The sequence below is a fragment of the Macrosteles quadrilineatus genome, unplaced genomic scaffold (assembly GCF_028750875.1).
Source record: "Macrosteles quadrilineatus isolate MER2022 unplaced genomic scaffold, UCM_ALF_1.0 Scaffold_5__1_contigs__length_97177068, whole genome shotgun sequence".
Taxonomy (NCBI): Eukaryota; Metazoa; Arthropoda; class Insecta; order Hemiptera; family Cicadellidae; genus Macrosteles; species Macrosteles quadrilineatus.
The window spans coordinates 8827403-8839627 of record NW_026542598.1 but is presented as its reverse complement, the minus strand read 5'-3'; positions in this window follow the sequence as shown (position 1 = coordinate 8839627).

Sequence of the window (12225 nt, the reverse complement as noted above, 5' to 3'; positions counted from 1 at the left end):
TATATTTTATCCATGCTTTAGTCTTATAATAGCGACCATTCAAAGGTATTAAGCCAAGTGTCGAACTAATAATAAAAGCCAAGGTATTTTAATGGAGACGAGTGTAGGGTGAGTGGCGCGATCTTGTACTTGTAGTCATCTTGTTGGCGACTATTGACTAAGGCCGACATGTTCCTTACTTAGACCGTCAATGCTTACAGGGCCGGGGATAGTAGCTTACTATCCCTGGCCCTGAATGCTTAGACACAGCTGTTAATTAATAGCCCACACATCCAATGGCACAAGGGACCTACAGTTTGTCGTGGAATCCGAACCAAATATTATTGAGGATAGAGGACGTTGCGAAGTCCGAACCATCGTTCCACAGCTAAGTATATTTGGGGTCTCATGGTAAACAGAACTGGTGGAGACAGATCAAGGTCAGAGGTCCAGTTGCAGATGGCTGTTGATGTCTGTGATCAAGTCTGTACTCATGTACAAAGCGGAAATGTGGGCAGACGCGCTCAATAAGGAGGTACAGGATGGTGCAGAGTCAGGAAGCACTCATGGTACCACCTACCTACCATAGTGTCTGGACCCACCGTCCTGGTGGTCACTGAAGTTATCCTCGTCTAGCTTTTGGTAGCGGAGAAGAGCCCGCAACGACTGGCTCTCCCATCAGGAGAGCTGGGAACAGGAGACATGGGGAAACTGGACCAGGCAACTGATTCAGCAGGTCCAACCTTTGTTTTTGTAGGTGGTACGGAGAGGTGGATTGGATTCCTCCCGGTTTCTCAGACTCAGGTCCCTGCTTTTCCCGGGTCGTACCAGTTTAGGACGGGCAAAGCCCTGTCACCTATTGCACCTACTGCCTGGGCATTCTCGATGACGCGGAGCATTATATACTTTCTTCCACTCCCCGCATTGGGAAAGGTGCCTGCCACCTGGAGGCTCAGTAGTATGTATCACTCTGATGATGGGCATGGTCATGATGATAACCGACGAAAATGGGGGATGAATGCACTTGGGACTGTGTGTGTCATATTGTGCCCACGGTATTCTCCATGCGAAAGAAGATCGAGTCTGATCATAGGATGCAGGCTAGGTCAAGACGAACTGAATGCCAGAAACGGTGCGAGCACTGGGTGAGTGCTTAGGGGGGCCTGGCTTGATGTGACAAACAATCCCAGGTCTGTGCCAAACAGAGAAGAGGGATATTTAGTGAGTAAGTATGATAAATTCAGGGTGTTACATTACAGGCAGGCTACATGTATGCGTAAAAACATTTCCCCTCTCCGTAAAAAAACCCATTACTGTTGAAGCTGGGCTGAGCTGTTCTTGATCATTGGACTTGTTGGTTTAATTAGTGGCCCTGGCTGATCAAAAATCATCTGGCCTTATAAAATAAACACTAGAGTTATAGTGAGTGTCCTCTCAAATAATTTGATTTTAGAATTTGATAATGCCTATTAGAAGAGATTCAGAGGTTTGGAGCCCTTCAAAAAGATAAGTCATCACTGAGTCAAAGAAAACTCAGTTACAGTAATATGATTTCCTTCCCTGATCCCTACCTATCCAATTCAGAAATAAAACATTAAAAAAATAATTTTACTACCCCTGTAAAATGGCATTAGGCTGGGAACTTTGGGTAAAATATCACCAAAACAGAACTTGCTTGAAGTTTAATTCCTTTTTAAGAAAAAGGATTTATTATTGACTTATCATCAAACAATTTATTAGAGTAAAAAAAATTGATAATTGTCATAATGAAAGAACATGCAACCAAAATTATGGAAATTTCTGTAAATTGTGCAAAAAATATCAATTTTGCATTACACCCTACCTACCTTCTTGGTAGACCTTGGCACTTTTTATAACAATACTAGCAAGTAACCCGTTCTTCGTATGGGGTTGGCGTAAGTATAAAATGCTTATTGCAGTTATAATTGGTGTGTTGTGTTTGCAATGGAAGAGGACACGTTAGCAAATTTGGTTCTTTCAATTTACGGTACTATAGTATAGCCCATCTACCATAGCAATACCCAGACAGCACACTTTATCCCAGGGACATCCCATAGTAGTCCCATATGTCCTGAGAATGTCTCGGGATATGTACGCTATCCTCAGGATATCCCGCAAAATCCCGGGACGAGTACGAAATCCACAGGATATCCTACAATATACCGTAATGTCCCGGGATTTGTAAGTTAACCTCAGGATATCCTGTAAAGTCCCGGGATATGTACGAATGCCATAGGATATCCCAGAATGTCCCATGACATCCCGGGACATGTACAAAATCCACTGGATATCCTGTAATGTCCCGTAATGTCCCGGTAACAAACTGAAGAAAAAAAATACTACCACTGATGAAATGTATATCTAAGTTTAAATGTTCAACAAGGCCAATATATAATAATTTGTTTTTTTTTTTCACTAGTGCTTTCAGAAACTTGGTTTCCATCTTCAGGCTGTGTTTACACTAGTACAAAAAGTAAATATTTTTACTTAATAAATTAATTTTAAACAAAGTTAAAACAGATGATTTAAAGGATATTGGAAAAATAAAAAATAATATAAGAAAAATTAATCTTTTGAATTTTGGATATGTTACAGTGTTGTTCTTGATGTAATTATTTTCAGTAATTCCGAATTTATAATTGGGCCGTCTTCATTATTTAACAAATAATTTTGGTCTGTTTTTTTTTCTAAAAATAAGATTCCCACGCATTAAGATGTTGAGGTTTTATAATTTATTTTAAAAGTTTAAGGTTTCCCAGATTGAAAATATGTCTTGTTAATACTATGGCTAGCAAGGGTTGACTTTACTTTACTGACATATTACTACCACTGAGTTCAGGAAAACTAGAGTTCTATCATAATTGTGGGAAATGTGAATTTAATTCTAACTTTAAATTAATAAAACAACCAAAAACTAATTTTAATCATATGACAATCAATTATATCAGTGCTAATCTAATGGTGATTAAATAATCTATATTCAAATACCAGTATCCTCTCCAACTACTAGAAAAACAATTCAACTACTTGAGGCCTAAACAGATAAACAGAAGCATATATAGCCTATACTGTAGTATCAAAAATATTTTAAGTATTGCGACCATTGCAACTGTCGGCTACTCTTTCACCACTTGAAAACACCCATAATCATCAAGCGCAGATAGCTCAGGAGGTAAGGTAAGAGGCTCATAAGGCGAAGGTACCAAGTTCGAATCCCGTCTGGGCCAAAAACTTTTTTCTCATTTTTTTCTTCAAAATTTGTGTTTATTAACTATTTGATCAATTTACTAAACTTATAATTAAGCTTTTCATACTAAATCTATATTATTTTGTGTTTTTTATGTTCAGGCCCAGACCACACTTTATCCCAGGGACATCCCATAGTAGTCCCATATGTCCTGAGAATGTCCTGAGGACTACCCTGGGATGACCTCGGATGTCCCACGGATATGCGTGTGAGCTTATCCGTAGGACATCCCCGGGCGGGGACATTACGCATTCCTGTGGATATCCTGTGATATCCCAGGTTGACCATAGGACCACTATGGGATATCTTGCATATCCTGTCGCAATATCCGTGGGATGTCCTGAGGAGAAAGTGTGCTGTCTGGGTAGTGTTCTACCACTGCCCCTAAACAATTAAAAAAAATCTAAATTCTTATTTTTCACAACTTTTTGTTGCAAGTTGGTTCAAATTGGATGTTGTCATAAATGCAAAATAATTAATTTAATGGCATAGAACAAGTGTGGTTGAAATAGCTGACAAAACTCTTTTAATCCTTTTAAATATGAATACTCATAAGGTTAACAGGAACAGTGGCGGATCCAGAAGGGGGGCGAACTGCCCCACATTGTGTATAATACAGTAGTGCATACACATTTCTTAAAATAATTTGTCACACTAACTTTGGACAAAGAAATGGTATAAAACTGACATTTAGGAGACTTTGTTTGCACAAATTTTTCAAGGGGGTACCCCGGAACCCCTTGTTTCACCCCCTCCTTGTGATTGTTCTACATCAGCCACTGCATAGGAAACTCTTAGAGCCAATGGGAAGAACCCGAAAGGATTTTTGATATAAGAATGTGTCTACTGTATATGTTAATCGGGAATGTGAGCTGTAGTCACACCAAATTTCAGCCCAATCCGACCAGTATTTTTCGCGTTTACTCGTCACAAACCCATACATACATCCAAACTTTCTCACTTATAATATTAGTAGGATTATTATAAGTAGGAAGTAGGATAACAAGGCCCATATTTTAAGCCCAGCTGGGTAATTTTTACCATCTTTGTAAAATCAATAAATTTTAACCCAAATTGCATTAGAGTAAATATTTATAGTACAGGTAAAATTATACTAAAAATCCAGTAGAAAACATAAAAATTAGTCCATTCATGAAACTTGCAGGAAACTTAGTAATAACCATTAGGTTTTGAAATCTGAAGAGTCCCTAGTGATTGTGGGGGTGGAAGTACCATTTTATGGGGGTTTAAGTTTATAGGGGTGGGGTAGTGATTTTAAGAAAATTTTTATTTTTGGGATCCAAGCAAGTGAGGTGTCGTTTTCTATGTTTCTTAGGATGCAGAATTGAAAAATAACAAAATAAAAGCAATACAACCAACAGTTTATTAGAAAAAGACTAATTTTTTAATGAAAAACTAAATATGACAAATTAATTAAGGTAAAATAATCCAGTTAATATCAATTACTGTATTAAAAAAATGACTATGAGTCTGTGTCATATGTTAAAGTTGTGAGAAAAATTAACCAAGAAACTGGTAGTTTCGCCTCTTTAACCACCACAAGTCATATTGTTCATCAGCTACTGATGCACCTTCATCATCCATGGAATGGTGAGGGTCTCTAACTCGTTCTTCTCCATCGTCGTCTTGACTTATAACGGATGGCTAAGTATGGGTAGCAAAAATATTTCAGTTCTGGCGGTCATCCTGCGACTTAGGGCGAAGATAATATATAAGACCAAGAATGTAAAAACCGCTCGGACCCCAATTTTAAGGACCTTGGTCGCCCGTAATGACGTCATCAATATGGTGATCGTAAGAGGATGCTGGGTCGCTATAAATTAATAAATGCCTGAACCGATTTTAATGAAATTTGGCACACAAGTGCTTGAATACGATATCTAATCCCAGTTTGTCAATGGTCGAGTTTGATTAGGCCATTTCAAAATGGCGGCCGTTAATCACTAAAATAATTAAAAAAATTGTTTAGTGTTTTGTTTTATTAACTCTCTCCAGAAATCTGCAGCAATCTTTCATTTTCCTTGCAATGACAGGTTGTGATGCCGTTTCTACATTTCATGGAATAGGCAAAATACCCCCACCGCAGCAAAACCTGCAGATTAAGTGAGTTTCCATTTGCCTGATTTGATTTTAAATTAAATCTATTTTAATAACCTAAAGTTTAATTAGTGTTAACTAGGTTTGCTGCAACGGGGAGGGTAATAAAGTGTGTTTTTTTAATTAAAATATGAATAGGTTAAAATAAATGAATTTTCCAAGTTTTATCAAAATATAACCAATAACTAGCAAAATATCCAATCATGGTATTCAAAATGGCTTAGGGAGAAATTCGAAAATTTTACGTTTAGAGGGGGAAACATGAGAAAACCCAATTTTTACCCCATAAATCCCCCAGAAAACCCTGTTCTCATGGTTCGATCATGCTGGTTCGAAAACCCGTTCGAGTAAACTTAGGTTTACACGTTTTTACCAAATTTCGTCAACATTGGGTCATTTTTGCTTGAGTTATCGTGCTAACATACTTAAAAAAGTACACGTCTACAGTCATTAACGCTGTTAAAGTTTGATGTTATATCATATAGAAAAGTACAAAAAATCTTTAGATTGATTTTAACGAGTTCGCAATCCAGCATGATCAGAAAATGGGAACGGGGTTTTTGGGGGGATTTATGGGGTCAAAATTGGGTTTTGTCATGATTAACCCTCTACACATAAAATTTTCCAATTTCTCTCTAAACAATTGTGGATACCATGATGATTTTGAATACCTTAAAAACCAATAATTTTGTTTATTGAAGTGTTTTTGTACAAATATTGGTTACCTACTGAGAAAATTCCAAAATTGTAAATTTATCATTCTCATTTTATTCTTATGGAGAATAAGTAAACTGTTGTAGTTTGCTCGTTTAAGGATATATTTTGATAAAACTTGGCAAATTTATTTATTTTGACCTTGGCTATTAATATTTCAATAAAAAAAAAACACACTTTATTATCCTCTCCGTAGCAGCAAACCTAGGTATTAATTAAATTCAATTAAAATATATTTAATTGAAAATCAAATCAGGCAAATGGAAACTCATTTAATCTGCAGGTTTGTTGCAGTGGGGGTATTTTGCCTATTCCAGGAAATACAGAGATTTCCATCACAACCTATGATTGCAAGGAAAATGAAAGATTGCTGCAGATTTCTGGAGAGAGTTGATAAAACAAAACACTAAACAATTTTTAATTATTTTAGTGATTAACGGCCGCCATTTTGAAATGACCTAATCAAACTCGACCATTGACAAACTGGGATTATATATCGTATTCAAGCACTTGAAAGCCAAATTTTATTAAAATCGGTTTAGGCGTTTTGGTATTACAGTATAACCAATTCATAGCGACCCAGCACCCTCTTACGAGCAACATATTGATGACGTCACTACGGGCGACCAAGGTCCTTAAAAATTGGGGTCCGAGCGGTTTTACATTCTTGGTCTCATATATTATCTTCGCCCTAAGTCGCAGGATCACCACCACAACGGAAATATTTTTCTACTACCCATACTCACTTAGCTGTCAGTGTCAAGTCAAGACGACGATGGAGAAGAACGAGTTAGAGACCCTCACCATTCCATGGATGGTGAAGATGCATCAGTAGCTGATGAACAATATGACACGTGGTGGTTAAAGAGGTGAAACTACCAGTTTCTTGGTTATTTTTTCTCACAACTTTAACATGTGACACAGACTCATGTCCAGTTTTGTAATAATTGATATTAACTGGATTATTTTACCTTAATTAATTTGACATATTTAGTTTGTCATAAAAAATTAGTCTTTTTCTAATAAACTGTTGGTTGTATTGCTTTTATTTTGTTATTTATCCATTGTGCATCCTAAGAAACATAGAAAACAATACCTCACTTGCTTGGATCCCATAAATAAAAATTTTCTCAAAATCACTACCCCCATAAACTTTAACCCCCATAAAATGGTACTTCCACCCCCACAATCACTAGGGACTCTTCAGATTTCAAAACCTAATGGTAATTACTAAATTTCCTGCAAGTTTCATGAATGGACTAATTTTTATGTTTTCTTAGGTGAGTTTTACCTGTACTATTATGCCTAAGTGATAAATCATCTTAAACATAACACCTTATTTATTCGTATGAGAGGCTGAAAGACCATTAATGCATTACATTAATGAGAAGGTATGGACTTGATTAATAACCTTAGTAATCAAAGTTTTGATTTTGATAGTTTTCAAGAGTCAAACATATTTTCTCAATTGAAGTTTTGAAATTATTTAGGCTGTCCATGACAAAAGTAAATATATTTTCTAATTTTCGGAGTTATTTAGATAATTTTGAATAATATGCCTTACGTAGCTTCATTCTATTACATACAAATACAAATAAATTCTGCTATGAACTACTGGCACTTTTGATTTCCTCTTTAATTTTTTTTAACAATATGTTGCCTACTTGCAACCAGGAGTACAGTACAAAACACACTTTTGTAAAAGAGTGTGAGATAAAAATTTTAATTTAAAACAGTTTTTCGGCTTGACCACATATTACCAACATGTTATTAGGTAGAAATCAAGCAACAGTTAAAATTGATATAATAATTTTATCGTCTGCATGGATCTTACATGAGACCAATGGTTCATAATATACAGTACAAAATGAAACAAATCATAAAATATAATTATATTATCAATGTATATGTACAAATGTAGTTAGCACTATAACATGCCTCAAAATTCACACTATTTTGACGCAATGTAAAACCAAAATGAAGCAGATGGCCTCTCTGACTCAACGATTATTAAATTAAAACTTTGTACAAGAAATAAGCTTAAAATTAGGACAAGGCTTTCCATCGAAGTAGGGGTTTATTGCAGGAATTCTGAATAAACAAACTTAATGTTTCTTTGGAAAGACTAACAAAGTCGATAACAAATTACGGAAAGTGGAAGGCCACTTGCTCAGAGAGGAAGAAGAAGGCACAGGGATACTTGTGTCGAGCGGCTATATGAAGAAGTAACAAGACTAGAATATTGACTGATAAGCTTTGACTGCTGTACAATCAAGGGGCTGACCCCTATAGGAAAAAATATGAATACACAAAGTGCTATGCTTTTATAAAATTATATACCAAGATTATATAGGAGAAAAAATATATGACATAAACAATAAGCCAAAGTAAATATTACAAAATAAAATTATGTGAACATAATTTAGATTTTGGCACATATAAATACTGACTTATCTTACAGTATTTTACTCTAAGGCTAGAAATTTGTTAAGCCACACACACTCATTCAAACAATAACTCCCTGGACCAATTAGAAAATTATTTTAAAAAACACAACTCTTAGTACACTGCTCAGTTTTATATAAAGCAGCTTAAATTTTGCTTGCATATTTATTAAAAAAAACTTACTGACTAGATATTTTTGGAATAAAGGCATCAATGGCTAATATTATTTCAAGTTTATTTTATCTTTAAATTTCTTCTTAAAAATTATGACCGTGTTATTGAATAAGTATATTTTGTTGTGTATACATTTTTACAGTCTCTTATGAATTGCACAATGATTATGGTAGCCTACTGTAGAAATTACAAAAATTTAAGATTTTATCTATTTGCTATAAATAAAATAAATTTGGGGGGGGGGGGGGTGGATATTCAAATTCTATACTATAACACTGTCAGAAAAGATAATTTTTAAGTATGTGTTTCATCAATCAAGGACAGTAAGTAAATAGGTAATTAGCACAATAAAATTATTACTGTATCAGATTTTGAAAAAAAAAACTGACAAGTTTTTATCCCAAAACACATAAATAAGGATATGATTTACAGAACAAAACTAGCAATTCAAAAGTAGATTATATCAACAAGTAACACAAATAACAACTATTTACTTTAAATAAAAATTTACTTAATAATTGGATTTTACAAACCTTAGTTTTTTGGAACAATACCCTAATTATATTAGAAAAGTAGCCCTCAGAAAAATTGTATGCCAACACAGCTTATTTCAGACATTTTTTACATTTATATTATTTTAAGAGTTTGAAATACAGTATTGCAATTGCATATTTTTATAGCAAAGGTAGGTAGCGTAATAATAATTTTTGTAATGATGATGAAATTACAATTTGTAATATTTTATGGAGTTTTAAACTAACTTATTGGAAATCTGTAGAAGCTGTCAAAGAAAAGCTGGTTTGTAACATGGGGAGGCTTGGCATCATTATTTTAAAACAATCATCATAATTAATTGTATGCTAATACATATTTTGTAAGGCTCGACTTTATTTAACATTCAAAGATGCAAGCAGATTAAAATATACTTCAATTTAGTTGTTGTTTACCACACTTAAAATTACTTTGTTAGAGCCAAATTGAATAAAAAGACATTAGTTAATCACTCCGATGGATATAAATTGAATTTCTGTAATATTATTAGTGTCTATAGAGTTTTATCCATTTCAAGGGTACAAAATTAGTTATTGGTCTTTCCTAATACTAATAATGACTTTTTAGCAAATTTCCCATATAGGAAGCTATTACCGTAGTACTCATGGTAATACCTGGATCCAGGGCCAATTTAATTTTGTTTTGAGATCCCTAGAGGCCAAAAACACCATCCGTTCAAATTCATATATATATATATATATATATATGTCCGTTAGCGCGATAACTCAAGCAAAGATATTCAGATTTTGATGAAATTTGGTACAAACGTGTTAACCTACATTTATTCTAATGAGTTTGCGAACGAGCATAATCGTACCATGGGAATGGGGGTTTATGGGGTAAAACTGGGGTTTTCCAATTTTTGACCCTAAAAACAAAAAAAATTGCAATTTCTTTCTAAACCGTTTTGTAGAGCTTACAAAAAAGTAATATGGTATATTGAAGCGCTGTTGTATGCCTAACGGTCATAGAGAAAATTCAAAAATAGTGTAATTTAAAATTACCATGTTTTTCTTATGGAGAATGAAAACTGTTGTAGTTTACTTGTTTATGGATATATTAATAACATTTGGCAAATTTATTTATTTCATCCTATACTGTTGACGTATGGTCAAAAACACTTTTTACCTTCCTTGTAGCAGCAAACCTAAGCCCTCGTTAAATCTAAAGTTATTTAAATTGGGAATAAATATGTCTTATTTATGGAAATATTTTAGTAAAAATTTAATCAGACAAGTTGAAATTCGCTTAGTCTGCAGGTTTGCTGCGGCGGGGGTATTTCTTATTGGGAAGGTTTACTTAGGTAAGATATTCCCAAATGTTAATAAGCACAACATTGCTTCCTACAAAAAATCATAGTCTTCCAATCATGGAATAACCAATACAGGGTAATCTTTTTTATAGAATACAAATAAAGGTTTAATATAAAATAATTGATTTTAATAAAGGTATATGACATATAATGGTGATTCTTATCATTGGCTCTACTATTTGATATGAAACAATGGAGCTTTACAAAGATTTATATACTTTTTGGTTGATAACATCTTCACTTACAATTAATTACATGATTTCAAAGCTGTAAAAAATATTTTTTTTCCAGATTCCAAAAAAATTTAAAAAAACACCAAAAGATCCTGATACAACTTAAGTTGTCATTTTTTGTCATAGACTCACAAATTAGAGATATTAAATAAAACACAATAGACTGCCAGGTCCAGCTATATATAAAAAATAAACACTACTAAATTTCAACAATACAATTGAAATGGTCTACATTTTTGAAACTAGTCATACAACCATCTAACTTATGAGCTTTTGTTAATTAATATTCTCATTGACTTTTACCAAAGTCAAATCCTTATTGCCCAAAAATACATAAAGAATTACAGACCTCGGTAAAATTAATAATTTAGAACTAACAATATTAATATAGGAATCTTAGGTTATAGCAAACCTAGATAACAATATGAATTTTATTTTTAAGGTTATGTTCATTGTGCAGTAATCATTGTTAAGTAATCATTTGTATTGCTAAACAACAAAACCAGCTGGTTTCAACAATAAAAATAATTGAAATAAACAAAAAAAAAAAAACACCAGTGTGTATAGTTGAAAAATTGGGAACTGATTGAGAACAGGGGAAAATCAGCTGATAGCATTTCACTTTCGGGGGAAACAATTACTTAATTTCTTTGATATCAGCTGTTATTGAAAATAGCTAGTCTCTGTATTGAGTAATAAAAAAATGTTCTACAGAGATGTTTTGCTGTAGGCTTAGCTAAATAAATGGAATGTGTATTTCACTTAAGTCTTACACAAAAGCAATCATGGAACTGAGTCTAAACAGAAAGGCCCATTTCCCAGTACAAATGGGCAAAAATGAATCAAAGAAAAAACAGTTTAATATGATATTCTTATTTAAACCACCAGGTAGAGCTTAAAAAACAAATAATTTTGTATATGGAACATTGGGGAGCAATGGAAAATTCAAATGTGATTTTATGGAGAATAAGCAAAACAGTAAGTAGTTTGCTTGTTTATGAACATATTTTGATCAAATTATTTCATACTAAACTATTAGTATTTTAATAAAAAAAACCCTCTTAATAACATTTAATTACCTTCCCTGTAGCAGCAAACCAAAGTACTTGTTAAAATGCTATTTAATTAGGGAATCAATCTGACATCAACGGAAATTAGCTCAGTCTGCAGGTTTGCTATGGCGGTGGTATTTATAATACCACTGTTCTGAAAACTAATTTAGTGAAATCTTCCAAAAAAGTAAGGTTATTCAGTTAAGAAAGATAAGTAAAAAATTTTTGCGGTTGTTAACTAGTCATGTTTTAGAATAATTGTTTCATAAGCTAGTCTTTATATTTTAAAATCAAAATGCGATAACATTAGATCTAAACTCTCAAATATCAAATTTGAAATTAGTAAGGTTAATTATTATTTTTGAAAAAAAAAAAAAT